General features: G+C 47.6%; 2 protein-coding genes across 3 annotated transcripts in view; one reads left to right on the top strand and one right to left on the bottom strand.

Moving 5' to 3' along the window:
- The window catches only part of LOC140721777 (uncharacterized), a 455,764-nt gene that overhangs the window by 282,041 nt on the left and 160,254 nt on the right, over positions 1–13,469 (bottom strand). The gene's annotated exons all lie outside the window — the stretch shown is intronic.
- The window catches only part of LOC140721750 (NACHT, LRR and PYD domains-containing protein 3-like), a 61,544-nt gene continuing 60,844 nt past the window's right edge, over positions 12,770–13,469 (top strand). For both annotated transcript variants that reach the window (XM_073036547.1, XM_073036545.1), the window contains exon 1: positions 12,770–12,894. The gene's annotated coding sequence lies outside the window, so the exon portion shown is untranslated. The remainder of the gene's footprint in view (positions 12,895–13,469) is intronic.

Genomic DNA, 13,469 nt, shown 5'->3' with positions numbered 1-13,469 from the left:
CACACACGCACGCGCGCGCACGCACGCATATGCACGCATATATGGAGGGAACTGTGGACAGCTCTGGGCTTCAAGATGTCGAAAATAAACATTATACAGGGAAGATGATCACAATGACTTAATAATCGATGTCGTCCAGGGCTGATGGAGAACTGGACAGGGTGTCTCTGTACACAGCGGGTATGTTTTATATCTGATGGCACATAGTGGGACGGGGTGGGGTGGGTTTGGTGTCTGATGGGGAACTGGACAGGGTGTCTCTGTACACAGCGGGTATGTTTTATATCTGATGGCACATAGTGGGACGGGGTGGGGTGGGTTTGGTGTCTGATGGGGAACTGGACAGGGTGTCTCTGTACACAGCGGGGTTGTTTTATATCTGATGGCACATAGTGGGACGGGGTGGGGTGGGTTTGGTGTCTGATGGAGAACTGGACAGGGTGTCTCTGTACACAGCGGGTATGATTTATATCTGATGGCACATAGTGGGACGGGGTGGGGTGGGTTTGGTGTTTGATGGGGAACTGGACAGGGTGTCTCTGTACACAGCGGGGTTGTTTTATATCTGGTGGCACATAGTGGACGGAGTGGGGTGGGTTTGGTGTCTGATGGGGAACTGGACAGGGTGTCTCTGTACACAGCGGGTATGTTTTATATCTGATGGCACATAGTGGGACGGGGTGGGGTGGGTTTGGTGTCTGATGGGGAACTGGACAGGGTGTCTCTGTACACAGCGGGTATGTTTTATATCTGGTGGCACATAGTGGACGGGGTGGGGTGGGTTTGGTGTCTGAGCAGCCAAAGTGGAGCTACTTAATCAAAAATAGTGAATGACATTAACTGAGAGTCTGCAGGAGGAGACTGGGAGGGATTCCATGTGTCCCTGGATCCAGAGCACACTGAGGGGAAACCGGATCTATCTGTAAACGAAACAGCAGGCGTGACAGTGAAAAAGTGCCGAAAATGCTGGAAACATCGATTCCGGATTGTTTGTGGAAAGAGAACCACAGTGAAAGTTTCAGGTTGAAAAATAGGAACAGTTGTGACCGCTGCCAATACAACTGTGGAAAGTTGTAAATTAAGCTGCTCATTTGGCACATCCCCACAGCATTTGCACCTCAGACACTGCCGGTGATGTAATTTGTTTGTTCAATAACAATGGTCAGAGGCGGGAACTTGTCACTGGAGATCGATTCCCTGTATAAATCAAAGTCTGTTGCAGTACGTCAGCCCAGAGTGTCTTGCCGAGCTGTGGAATTCAGAGCAATCGCGTTCACTGCGTCACTCAAATGGGATATCCAGTAATCTGGCGGATAGAAGGCATTTACTACCGTGTTATTTCAGCCGTTTGAATTCCCTGTATGCTGCTGTCACAACTTCAAACGGCTCGATGACAACGATTTAGATCCGGTCAAATGCATTCTGTGACACCAGGAATTCTTGGTGAAGTAGGAAGGAGATGGAAGAGACGTTCAAGTAAATCCTAAATTGTGCGAACCCAAATTTCGGTGGTATAAATAAGGAACTGGCAAATATTACCACAGCAAAGGACGCCGGGCAAGTGTGAGGCTTTTAAGAAGCCATCGGTGGCAGAATATCCATGTTAGAGTAATGGGCAGTGCTGGCAACATTGGACCAGCTCTTTTGGCAATGGTCATTAATGGCCTGAAGAGGGAAAATAAGGAGATATGTGTCATACATTGGCAGGTGTGATAATGCCAGGTCTTTGTTAAGCGACTTGTTAGTTCTTTAATGGTGTAAAGTATGGCCGTGTAGAAAAGATGAATGGGGAAAGCAAAAGATTATTTTCACGTACTGGTCTAAAATATTATATCTATATATTTAGCGTGCCTAAGACGTTTGCGTGTTGGCGCGTGGCCTAGTGGACAAGGCATCGGACTAGTAACCTGAAGGCAGCGTGTTTGTGTCCTTGAGCAAGGCACTTAACAACACATTGCTCTGCGACGACACCGGTGCCAAGTTGCATGTGTCCTTCCCTTGGACAACATCGGTTGCGTGGAGAGGGGAAGGCCTGCAGCTTGGGCAACTGCTGGTCTCCCATACAACCCTGCCCAGGCCTGCGCCCTGGAAAAACCTTGCCTAAGTAAGAAGAAGACGTTTGCACAGTACTGCTCTTACACTTACGTATGCACTTACCTATGTTAAGTGAGGCTGACGCTGATTCTGACGAGGGTCTCCGATGCGGGATGAGAGTGGAATCGGGGCAGGATGAGGGATTTCGTGGCTGGGATCAGGATAAGGGAAGGGGTAGGGAGCGTGGAACATCAGAGAGATATTCTGTAACTATCAATAAATGCATTCTACGCCAGGGTAGAGAAACCTTTCAACGGGGGAGAGCGAGCTCAAGAGTGAGATTCAGATGGAAAGTATCTACCTGCATAGGCAGATAGTGTCGCCGGCAGGGATCAGATTAAGTAAGTGGGCAAAGTAGTGACAGGTATGGAGGTGTGGGGGATGCACTTAGAAACGAACGATTAATGTGTAGAAAGGTTGTAAATGGGGGAAAGTCAGAAATAAGAGATGCATATGGAGTTACGGCTCCGTGTTCTGGATTTCCTGATGGCTACCTTGCAGGTTAAATCGGTGGTAACGAAGACAAATGCAATGCCGGCACTCATGTCAAGGGGACTCGAATTCGATGTCACAGAAGGTGTGGACACAAAGACATTGGATGTAGCGAAGAAAAGTGTTTAAAATTTCTCGAATGGTGAGGGGCCTAACGATTTCTGGGAGAAGGAAAGAGTTTGGAGTTGTGGAACAGATCACCCGAGAAGGAAAGGCGGAGAGCTCGATGGAGCGAATGAAGAAATTTCGCTCCTATACCCAGTGGTTAATGCTCTTATACCAGGTAGTTTGAACGTCCGAATTAACCACCTGGCTGTCGCTCAAAGCCGTCCTAAAGTGCCTATTGGCCGATTCTACGGTGTTGAATTTATTGAAATTCTTTGTTACCCAGGGAAATGAGGAATAAGGGCGCCCTCCTGATAGTTTCATGAAAGACAACTTCAGAAAAAAACTTTCTGCTGATGATAATTAGACCTTGTTCAGACTTTCTCTGCGCTGGTGAACACATCACAAATTTGATACCAACTCACTGGACACAGGTACACTCAGAGTTGAACTAACGATGTCTGTCTACGTGGATTCTGACTGCTTATCGCATATAGAAGGACGTGCCGATGTCGGGTGTAATCAGCTAAATTTCTGAGGCGCTGCCTGCTCACTCTCAGTACGGGTCAGACTCGAACTGATCTCCGGGGCGCTCAGTGTGAATTCCACCCATGTCCTCGTGAAGGCAGTATTTCCGCTAGGTGTTCCGTTACCTTTCTGTCACCGAGACGAAACTACTTTCTAGGTTACCGGACCAATGGGCAATTAGGCTGCGGTATTCGTCGTCGAAAGGGGTGTGGTGGGGACAAGAACGGGAAAATGGTGAAATAAAAATAAGAGGTAGTGTGAACGTAATTGTTGGTAGGAGATGCAGGTCGGTGACTGCGGGTGACGAGGGTCTGTTCCTGTGCTGTGTGTCTCTCTCTCCGGCTCTAAACCAGTTTTATTTTCCCCGCGTTCACATTCTCCGATGACCGCAGAGTCTGTACTAACAAGATGGAAATCACTACGACCGGCTCTGAGCTGAGAAGAACCTAGATGTTTTGATTATTAATTAGCTGAATAATTGGCCGAAGCGGATATTTCGCTGCGCTGATGAACTGCTTTCTGAACTTGGACTGAGTTATCCCGTAAATAAACGTGTTTGTGCAGCAACTTAGTATCAACAGCATGTATCCGGACTGATCAAGTATTTGTTCCGAATCGTTGTAATTATTCTGATCCAACCCGGCAATGGTGTAATAAAGGAATTCGGCTACGTTCACCGACCACAGGATGATGAAGCTTCCGGAGATGGAGAGAAGTAAGATCACAGACCTCCTCCTGCTCTCCATCTCCGGGTCACTGCGGTTCTCCGCCTTGCTCTGACCCCTCAGCCCCTTACGGACGCGACTGGTCACTAAAATGTGTCTGACTGTCAGCGCGTTGAACAGTAGTATGAACACGAACGGGAGTAATGGCGATAGAACGGTAGCTAACCATCTATATCCAACCCACCCGGGATGTTGATAGTATCCTGGCTTTGGAATACAGTCCCAGGGTATATTGTCAACCACTTTCACTGGATGATATATGAAGAAGATGGGCACATTTTTAACACAGATCAGAACGCCGGTTGTTGTCAGAACCACAGCCGCAGTTTTCCCGGTGCAATACTTCGCTTTCCGCTTCTGACAACAGATGGCGACAAACCGATCAAATGTAAACATGACGGTGAACCAGACAGAACAGTGAGTAGCTGCCTCTGCCAGGACTGAGATCACATTGCACACGGGGGTGATGTCCAGAAAAGTCCCGGGGAAGTAATAATAACTGATCTGCCACAGTGTTACATCAAAGATGATGGTTAGTAGATCCGACGTTGCCATGGCCACCAGGTAACGAGTGGTGCAGGTGGAGAGGCCGCACTTTCCACGGGACAGGATCGCAATCGTCACTAAATTCACTGGGGGAACAGCAAACAGAATGAGTTAATTTTTGTCTCGCCGCTCCATGGGTCTCCAGGCAGAGATAAGCTGGAAATGGATACAATCACACTTTGCAGACAGCTCGTTTCCGGAAGTTTAAAAGGTCTAAAGCTTGAGTCGCAAATATCTGACCAGCCTGCAAGCTGTCTGAAAGGGTGGGGTTCTCGATACGGGAGGAAATCAGTCCTTTGGGCGATTTGGAGAAATCAATATCTCACCAGCCTGCAAGCCGGCAGAAAGGGTGGGGTTCTCAGTACGAGAGGAAATCAGTCCTTTGGGCGGTTTGGAGAAATCAATATCTCACCAGCCTGCAAGCTGTCTGAAAGGGTGGGGTTCTCGGTACGGGAGGAAATCAGTCCTTTGGGCGATTTGGAGAAACCAATATCTCACCAGCCTGCAAGCTGTCTGAAAGGGTGGGGTTCTCGGTACGGGAGGAAATCAGTCCTTTGAAGGAGGCATTGTCAACTGATCGCCGAGGGCGGTTTGGAGAAATCGCTATAAATCTCCCACATCAGGTTTTCGACTGGCTTGTAAAGCCTGGCTACCTCGGCAACTTTCTCGACGATGGTGACTGCCGCATTCCTGTCACCTTTGTTCTGGATTCTTCTCATACACAGAAACCCCGCTCCCTCCGCTTCAGTCCTTTTACAAAGTTTAGAGCGAAATTATTTCCCACGTTCACGTGTTTTCGCCCCCTCCGCAACTCCAGTTTACCGTCTCCGTGCCGGGGCCGGACGCGGCTCACTTCTCTTAAAATCTGTAACTCTGCTTGGCTGCGGGTCCTTCATACTATGTAAAGGAGTCCGATCAGAAAATTTCAATTTTTGCTTTTAAAGATTTTGCCTGACCCGGTGAATGTTACGGGTATTTTGTACGTTGGTGCTTAAACCATCCAATTTCCAAAGGAAAGACAACATAGGTACCTCAACCATCGACCTCTTTTGGGATTTCTCCAAATTGCTGCAGCGTTGTTCTAAATGCTTCGATGCTTATTGTTCTAGAGTTGGATATCGCATAAATCTTACCCCGTGTGATCTCTGTCGGACACCGTTGGGTTGGCTCTTAATTCCCTCCTCACTTCACGGACGATCGGGCGTGGAAAGAAACCCTGGCACACTATAAAGCACACATACCCTTATTTCAAATTGCGAAACTCGGAGTGTAACATGCAAGTGATGTTTACAACTCTCCCCTGAATCTCACCGAGGTTTCGCTTCCAGCGACGCCTTCAAACTTACAACACTTTCTTGAAACATAGCGCAATATCATTAATATTTGAATTGAGAGCACGATATGTTATTGATACAGAATAACACCAAGTCTCCTGTGAAGGTACCGAGAAGACTGGATTATCGACCTTTACTTTGACAATGGTTTTTCCCTTTGATAAATCAAAACATTAATTACTGAAATGAATCCCGCAAACTGAATCCATCTCTCCGATCTCCCAGTGTACATCTGGTTCAAATGGCCGTTTATTTTCATCCAAGGCCACTGATTATTCTGCATGAAAGCTTCTGAACGAATACAGAGTTTTGTCACAATGACTCCACCGCACTCACTGATACACCGGCATCACAACGCTGTCGGTAACTAAACGAGTCCAAAGCCGCGCACAGAGAGCTGCAAATGTTAGCTCGCCTCTGTTCTTACCGGGAACACCAATAACGGCAATGATCATGTACCATATCTTCCTCACAGTGAAGAAAATTTCAAGCATGTTGTGTGAGATTCAGCCTGTCTTCCAGCTGCCTGCGAACTCGCTGAAGAAAGTCTGAGCTGATGAATCTCCACGGTCATTCATTTATACTCGCTCCAGCACACTGAATATTCAGTACTGCACAAGGCTGACGTGTCTTCCAACAGCTGGGGTAAAAATAAACACGATGTCATTCAAGTAAAATCCCAATTGTGATGAGGCATGGATCGCTTGACACGAAGTTGCAAAATCTCAAAGATGAAGAAATGACAATTGGAGAAGTCAGTGAATGTTGTTGTGAAACTCTCTCAGGCTGACCTATCGGTTTCATGATTGTTATTGTTGATCTTATCCATTCCTAGGCTGCATAGACTTTATCATCATAGACCAAAGATGCACTGTCTTTGGGATGCTCTGCTTTACTCTGGAGATTGTTTCGGTTTTAAATCACAGTAATAAAACTATATATATATAAATAATATGCTGTTTGCATCATCCTGTAATACAGTGAAGAGCATTAAATTAAGGTAGTGTCCAGGCTTACGAAGAAAATTAACGCATACAAATCACTAATAAAATTAATTGCAACGCACACAAATTGCTGGAGGAACTCAACAGGTCAGGCAGCATCTTTTGAAATGACTAAACAGTCGACGTTTCCGTCCAAGACCCTTATTCAGATTAATGAAGGCTCCGTCGAGTAACTGAGCTTCATCAACAGAAGCGGAATCCCGAGTGTCAAACCATCTCAATTCCTGTCTCCATTCCCGGTGTGAAATGCTGGTCCCTGGGCTCCTCTTGTGCACGATAAGGCCACTCTCGGGCTGGGGGAATGACCCCTTATACTCCGGCTTGGTAACTTCAAATCGTATGGCATGAACATGGATATCTCTATTTTCCAGTGTTTTCCCCTTCCCTTTACACTTTTCCTCATTTTCCTACCACTTTCCCCTGATACCTCTCCTCCTTCCCCTTCTCCCATGATCCACTCTCCTCTCATATCTGATTCATACTTCCGGAGCTCTTTCCCACATTTTTGTCTTTCCCACATTACTTCCCAGGTACTTATTTCATCCTTCTTCCCTCAACCACCTGACTTCACCTGTCAACTTCCATATGTTTTCTCCTCTCTCTTCCGTGATGTCTTCCGACTTCCTTTCCTGCCCTGTTGAAGGTTCGCATTCCCAAAAGTCACAGTTTATACATATTCAAAGACTCGTAGCTAAAGGTTTCAATGTCTACCCCTATTCCTGGCCCGACATATCGTTCCATAGACTCTTCTTCTACTAGGATAAGGCCACTCTCAGGTTGGAAGACTAACACCTTTTATTCCGTCTAAGTAACGTCCAATCATAAGGCATAAGCATAGAAATCTCTAAATTCCGTTATTTGCCCTTCCACTTGCCGCCCCCTTTATTTCTCCTCTCCGACCTCTCCGGATCTGCCTTGGTTCAGAAGGATGATTCCGGGAATGAAGTGGGTCAACATATGAGGAGCGTTTGGCAGCTTTGCAGTTGGAAGAATGCGTGGCGAGCTCATTGAAGCGTATCGACTGTTGAAATGACTAGATACGCTGGATACTGGGAGGATGTAGAGATAGAGATAGCAGGAGCTCTGACGGAGATCTTTCAGATGTCATTAGAAACGGGGATTGTGCTGGAGGATTGGCGTATTGCTCATGTGGTTCCATTGTTTAAAAAGGGTTCTAGAAGTAAGCCTGGCAATTATAGACCTGTCAGCTTGACATCAGTGGTGGGTAAATTAATGGAAAGTATTCTTAGAGATAGTATTTATAATTATCTGGATGGACAGCATCTGATTAGGAGTAGCCAGCATGGATTTGTGCGTGGAAGGTCATGTTTGACAAATCTTATTGAATTTTTTGAAGTAGTTACGAGGAATTTTGACGAGGGTAAGGCAGTGAATGTAGTCTATATGGACTTCAGCAAGGCCTTTGACAAAGTTCCACAGAGAAGGTTAATTAAGAAGGTTCAGTCGTTAGGTATTAATGCTGGAGTAATAAAATGGATTCAACAGTGGCTAGGTGGGAGATGCCAGAGAGTAGTGGTGGATAATTGTTTATCGGGATGGAGGCCGGTGACTAGCGGGGTGCCTCAGGGATCTGTTTTGGGCCCAATGTTGTTTGTAACATACATAAATGATCTGGATGATGGGGTGGTAAATTGGATTAGTAAGTATGCTGATGATACTAAGGTAGGAGGCGTTGTGGATAATGAGGTGGGTTTTCAAAGCTTGCAGGGAGATTCATGCCGGTTAGAAGAATGGGCTGAACGTTGGCAGATGGAGTCTAATGCTGAGAAGTGTGAGGTTCTACATTTTGGCAGGAATAATCCAAATAGAACATACAGGGTAAATGGTAGGGCATTGAGGAATGCAGTGGACCAGAGAGATCTAGGAATAACAGTGCATAGTTCCCTGTAGGTGGAGTCTCATGTAGATAGGGTGGTGAAAAAGGCTTTTGGAACGCTGGCCTTTATAAATCAGAGCATTGAGTACAGAAGTTGGGATGTAATGTTAAAATTGTACAAGGGATTGGTAAGGCGAAACTTGGAATATTGTGTACAGTTCTGGTCACCGAATTATAGGAAAGATATCAATAAATTAGAGAGAGTGCAGAGACGATTTTCTAGGATGTTACCTGGGTTTCAGCACTTAAGTTACAGAGAAAGGTTGAACAAGTTAGGTCTCTATTCATTGGAGTGTAGAAGGTTGAGGGGGGATTTGATCGAGGTATTTAAAATTTTGAGAGGGATAGATAGAGTTGACGTGAATAGGCTGTTTCCATTGAGAGTAGGGGAGATTCAAACGAGAGGACATGATTTGAGAGTAAGGGGGCAAAAGTTTAAGGGAAACACGAGGGGGTATTTCTTTACTCAGAGAGTGATAGCTGTGTGGAATGAGCTTCATGTAGAAGTAGTAGAGGCCAGTTCAGTTGTGTCATTTAAGGTAACATTGGATAGGTATATGGACAGGAAAGGAGTGGAGGGTTATGGGCTGAGTGCGGGTAGGTGGGACTAGGTGAGATTAAGAGTTCGGCACGGACTAGGAGGGCCGGAATGGCCTGTTTCCGTGCTGTGATTGTTATATGGTTATATGGAAAAGTCAGAGAAAAGAGGTGAGGGGTGGGGATGGGGCAAGAGCTGGGGAGTGAGAGGTGGATCCAGGTGAAGGGGAGGTGGGAAGGTGGAAATAGTGACAGGGGTGGGAGGTGAGTGGTTGGGGCAACACGGGGCTGCAGAAGATGGAAATTAATTCCACAGAGGATGAACAAAGAGGTTAGAGAGTATTTGTGATAGAGAGTGCAATGATGATTCACCAGCCCGATCCCTGGGGTGGTCTGTCATCATATGAAGAAAGATCAAATGCGATAACCCTTTCATTTAGAGAATCGAGGACTGAGAGGTGAACTCATTGAAATGCACAACATCATTACCGGTTGAACTAGGGATCCCAGTCTCTGAAACAGGGATGGACTGTCCGGGACTGAGATGAGGGGAAATGTCTCCACTCCGAGGCTGGTGAATGTCTGTAAATCCCCACCACAGAGGGCGGTGAAGACTCAGTGATCTTCTTCACATAAAACAGAGGCTGGCAGATGTGTGGAGACCGAAAGGATCGAGGAAATGCGGATCGGGCAAAAACATCTGGCTGAGATGGGAGGGCAGCCGCCATCTTGTTGATAGTTAGAGGGACTGAATGGCCCCCTCCTGCTGTTTATCAGTTGATGTTTAAGTGTTCCTGTCCAGTAAGGCCGGGGGAATGTGAATAGAAATGAATGTTTATAAACATAGACTGATTTACATGAAACCTGCACAATTCTATTTTGGATCTAAAATGTTAGTCGGACCGGAATGGGATTCAAACTCGTAACCCCTAACCCAGGGAGGTGGAGGGATGGGACGGGAATATACGGAGGGAAAATGTTAAACATGTCCCTGGTGTAAATGTGGAATAATATGGGAAATGCGGTGGGGAGGTCGGGCGGAGTGTGAGGGGCGAGGAGCAGAGTCACCGGGTCACGTGGGAGACCCTTCACCCGTCACGTGATCCTGTTTTACCGCGGATCCGCAGCATCTGCAGCACACACAAAATGCTGGTGGAACACAGCAGGCCAGGCAGCATCTATAGGGAGAAGCACTGTCGACGTTTCGGGCCGAGACCCTTCGTCAGGACTAACTGAAAGGAAAGATAGTAAGAGATTTGAAAGTACGAGGGGAGGGGAAAATGCGAAATGATAGAAGAAGACCGGAGGGGGTGGGGTGAAGCTAAGAGCTGGAAAAGTGATTGGCAAAAGGGATACAGAGCTGGAGAAGGGAAAGGTTCATGGGACGGGAGGCTTCGGGAGAAAGAAAGAGGGAGGGGGCACCAGAGGGAGATGGAGGACAGGCAGAGTGACGGGCAGAAAGAGAGAAAAAAAGGAGGGTGGAAAAAAAACTAAATATATCAGGGATGGGGTAAGAAGGGGAGGAGGGGCATTAACAGAAGTTAGAGAAGTCAATGTTCATGCCATCAGGTTGGAGGCTACCCAGCCGGTATATAAGGTGTTGTTCCTCCAACCTGAGTGTGGCTTCATCTTGACAGTACAGGAGGCCATGGATAGACATATCAGAATGGGAATGGGACGTGGAATTAAAATGTGTGGCCACTGGGAGATCCTGCTTTCCTTGGCAGACAGAGCATAGGTGTTCAGCGAAATGGTCTCCCAGTCTGCGTCGGGTCTCACCAAAGGCCACTGGACGCATCATACCACACCAGCCGACTCACAGGTGAAGTGTCGCCTCACCTGGAAGGACTTTCTGGGGCCCTGAATGGTGGTGAGAGAGGAAGTGTAAGGGCAGGTGTAGCACTTGTTCTGCTTACAATGATAAGTGCCAGGAGGGAGATCGGTGGGAAGGGATGGGGGGACAAGGGAGTCGCATCGGGAGCGATCCCTGTGGAAAGCAGAAAGGGAAGGTGGAGGGAAAGATATGCTTGGTAGTGGGATCCCGTCGGAGGTGGCGGAAGCTACGGAGAATTATACGTTGGACCCGGAGGCTGGTGGGGTGGTAGGTGAGGACAAGGGGAACCCTATCCCGAGTGGGGTGGTGGGCAGATCGGGTGATGGCAGATGTGCGGGAAATGGGAGAGATGCGTTTCAGAGCAGAGGTGATGACAGACAGACAGACAGACATACTTTATTGATCCCGAGGGAAACTGGGGTTCGTTACAGACGCACCACCAAGAATAGTGAAGAAATATAAGCAATATAAAACCATAAATAATTAAATAATAATAAGTTAATCATGCCAAGTGGAAATAAGTCCAGGACCAGCCTATTGGCTCAGGGTGTCTGACACTCCGAGGGAGGAGTTGTAAAGTTTGATGGCCACAGGCAGGTATGACTTCCTCTGACGCTCAGTGTTACATCTCGGTGGAATGAGTCTCTGGCTGAATGTACTCCTGTGCCTAACCAATACATTATGGAGTGGATGGGAGTCATTGTCAAAGATGGCATGCAACTTGGACAGCATCCTCTTTTCCGACACCACCGTCAGAGCCCCTTTGTTTAAAAAAGGAAGACATCTCCTTCGTCCTGGAATGAAAAGCCTCATCCTGAGAGCAGATGCGGCGGAGACGGAGGAAATTCGAGAAGGGGATAGCATTTTTGCAAGAGACAGGGTGGGAAGAGGAATAGTCCAGGTAGCTGTGAGAGTCTGTAGGCTTGTAGTAGATATCAGTAGATAGGCCGTCTCCAGAGATGGAGACAGAAAGATCAAGAAAGGGGAGGGAGGTGTCGGAAATAGATCAGGTAAATTTGAGGGCAGGGTGAAAGTTGGAGGCAAAGTTAATGAAGTCAACGAGCTCAGCATGCGTGCAGGAGGCAGCGCCAATCCAGTCGTCGATGTAGCGAAGGAAAAGAGGGGGACGGATACCCGTATAACATGGACTGTTCCACAAAGCCAACAAAAAGGGAGGCATACGGGTGCCCATGGCTACACCCTTGGTTTGGATGAAGTGGGAGAAGCCAAAGGAAAAATGATTGAGAATAAGAACTAATTCCGCTGGACGGAGGAGAGTGGTGGTAGAGGGGAATTGGTTAGGTCTGGAATCCAAAAAGAAGAGGAGAGCTTTGAGACCGTCCAGGTGGGGGGTGGAGGTATAGAGGGACTGGACATCCATGGTGAAAACAAGGCGGTGGGGGCGAGGGAACTTAAAATCATTGAAAAAGTTCAGAGCGTGAGAAGTGTCACGAACATAGGTGGGAAGGGATTGAACAAGGGAGGATAAAACAGCGTCAAGGTATGCAGAAATGAGTTCGGTGGGGCAGGAGCAATCTGAGACAATGGGTCTACCTGGTCAGGCAGGTTTGTGGATCTACAGCTTCGTTCCGAGGCCCCGCCCACTTACCTGGTGACGGGCTGGCGACATCGCGCATGCTCAGTACGGGAAGGGCGGTGTTGTTTTTCGTTCTTTGCTGCAGGGGGCCGGCGGTGGCATTGGGATCGAGATCGGGAGGGGGTCCTCGCCCTCGCCCGCAGGGGCGGGGAGCCGGGGACGGATTATTCTCTGCGGGGCGACGACAACAATTTCCTTTCGGTGAGTATTGAAACAGGTCCGGAGTAGGGAGGTCCCGAATTCAAACAAGAGAACTGGAGAATAAAAGGTGGGGGTGGGGAGGGAGAGAGAAACACAAGGAGATCGGTGAAACCTGCAGGGGGAGGGGATGAACTTTCCCGAACTGGCGGCCTCGCCTCGCTTCCTTCACAGAATCTGCCGGGGTCGGTCCGGGTTGTGAGACTTTCACACCGAACCGTCTGTTGTTCTGGCCCTGTTAGCAGGATGACGTAAACATATTTCCATATTGTTACTGACAGAGATTTTATATAATTTGTGTTCCGTGTGTTATCTGAATGTACTTTCCTGTGATGCTGCTACAAGTCAGTGTTTCTCTGTACCTGTACCTTCCCGTACTTGTGCACTTGGCAATAAATTCAACAGGACCTGAGAAATCTCAGTGAGACTTAATTCCTGATGATTATGTTGCCTGATTTACTGAGGTTGCGGGAAGTATAGAGCGAGTCCATGGGGAGGCTGGTTTCCATGATGTGTTCAGCTGTGTTCAGTTCTCTGCTGTTTTTGGAAGCTAACAGAAGAGAGCAGCTGTACGAAGG

The sequence above is a fragment of the Hemitrygon akajei genome, unplaced genomic scaffold (genome assembly GCF_048418815.1).
Source record: "Hemitrygon akajei unplaced genomic scaffold, sHemAka1.3 Scf000061, whole genome shotgun sequence".
Classification (NCBI taxonomy): Eukaryota; Metazoa; Chordata; class Chondrichthyes; order Myliobatiformes; family Dasyatidae; genus Hemitrygon; species Hemitrygon akajei.
Note: the sequence above shows the minus strand (reverse complement) of the source record. Positions and strands in the feature narration are given on the sequence as shown.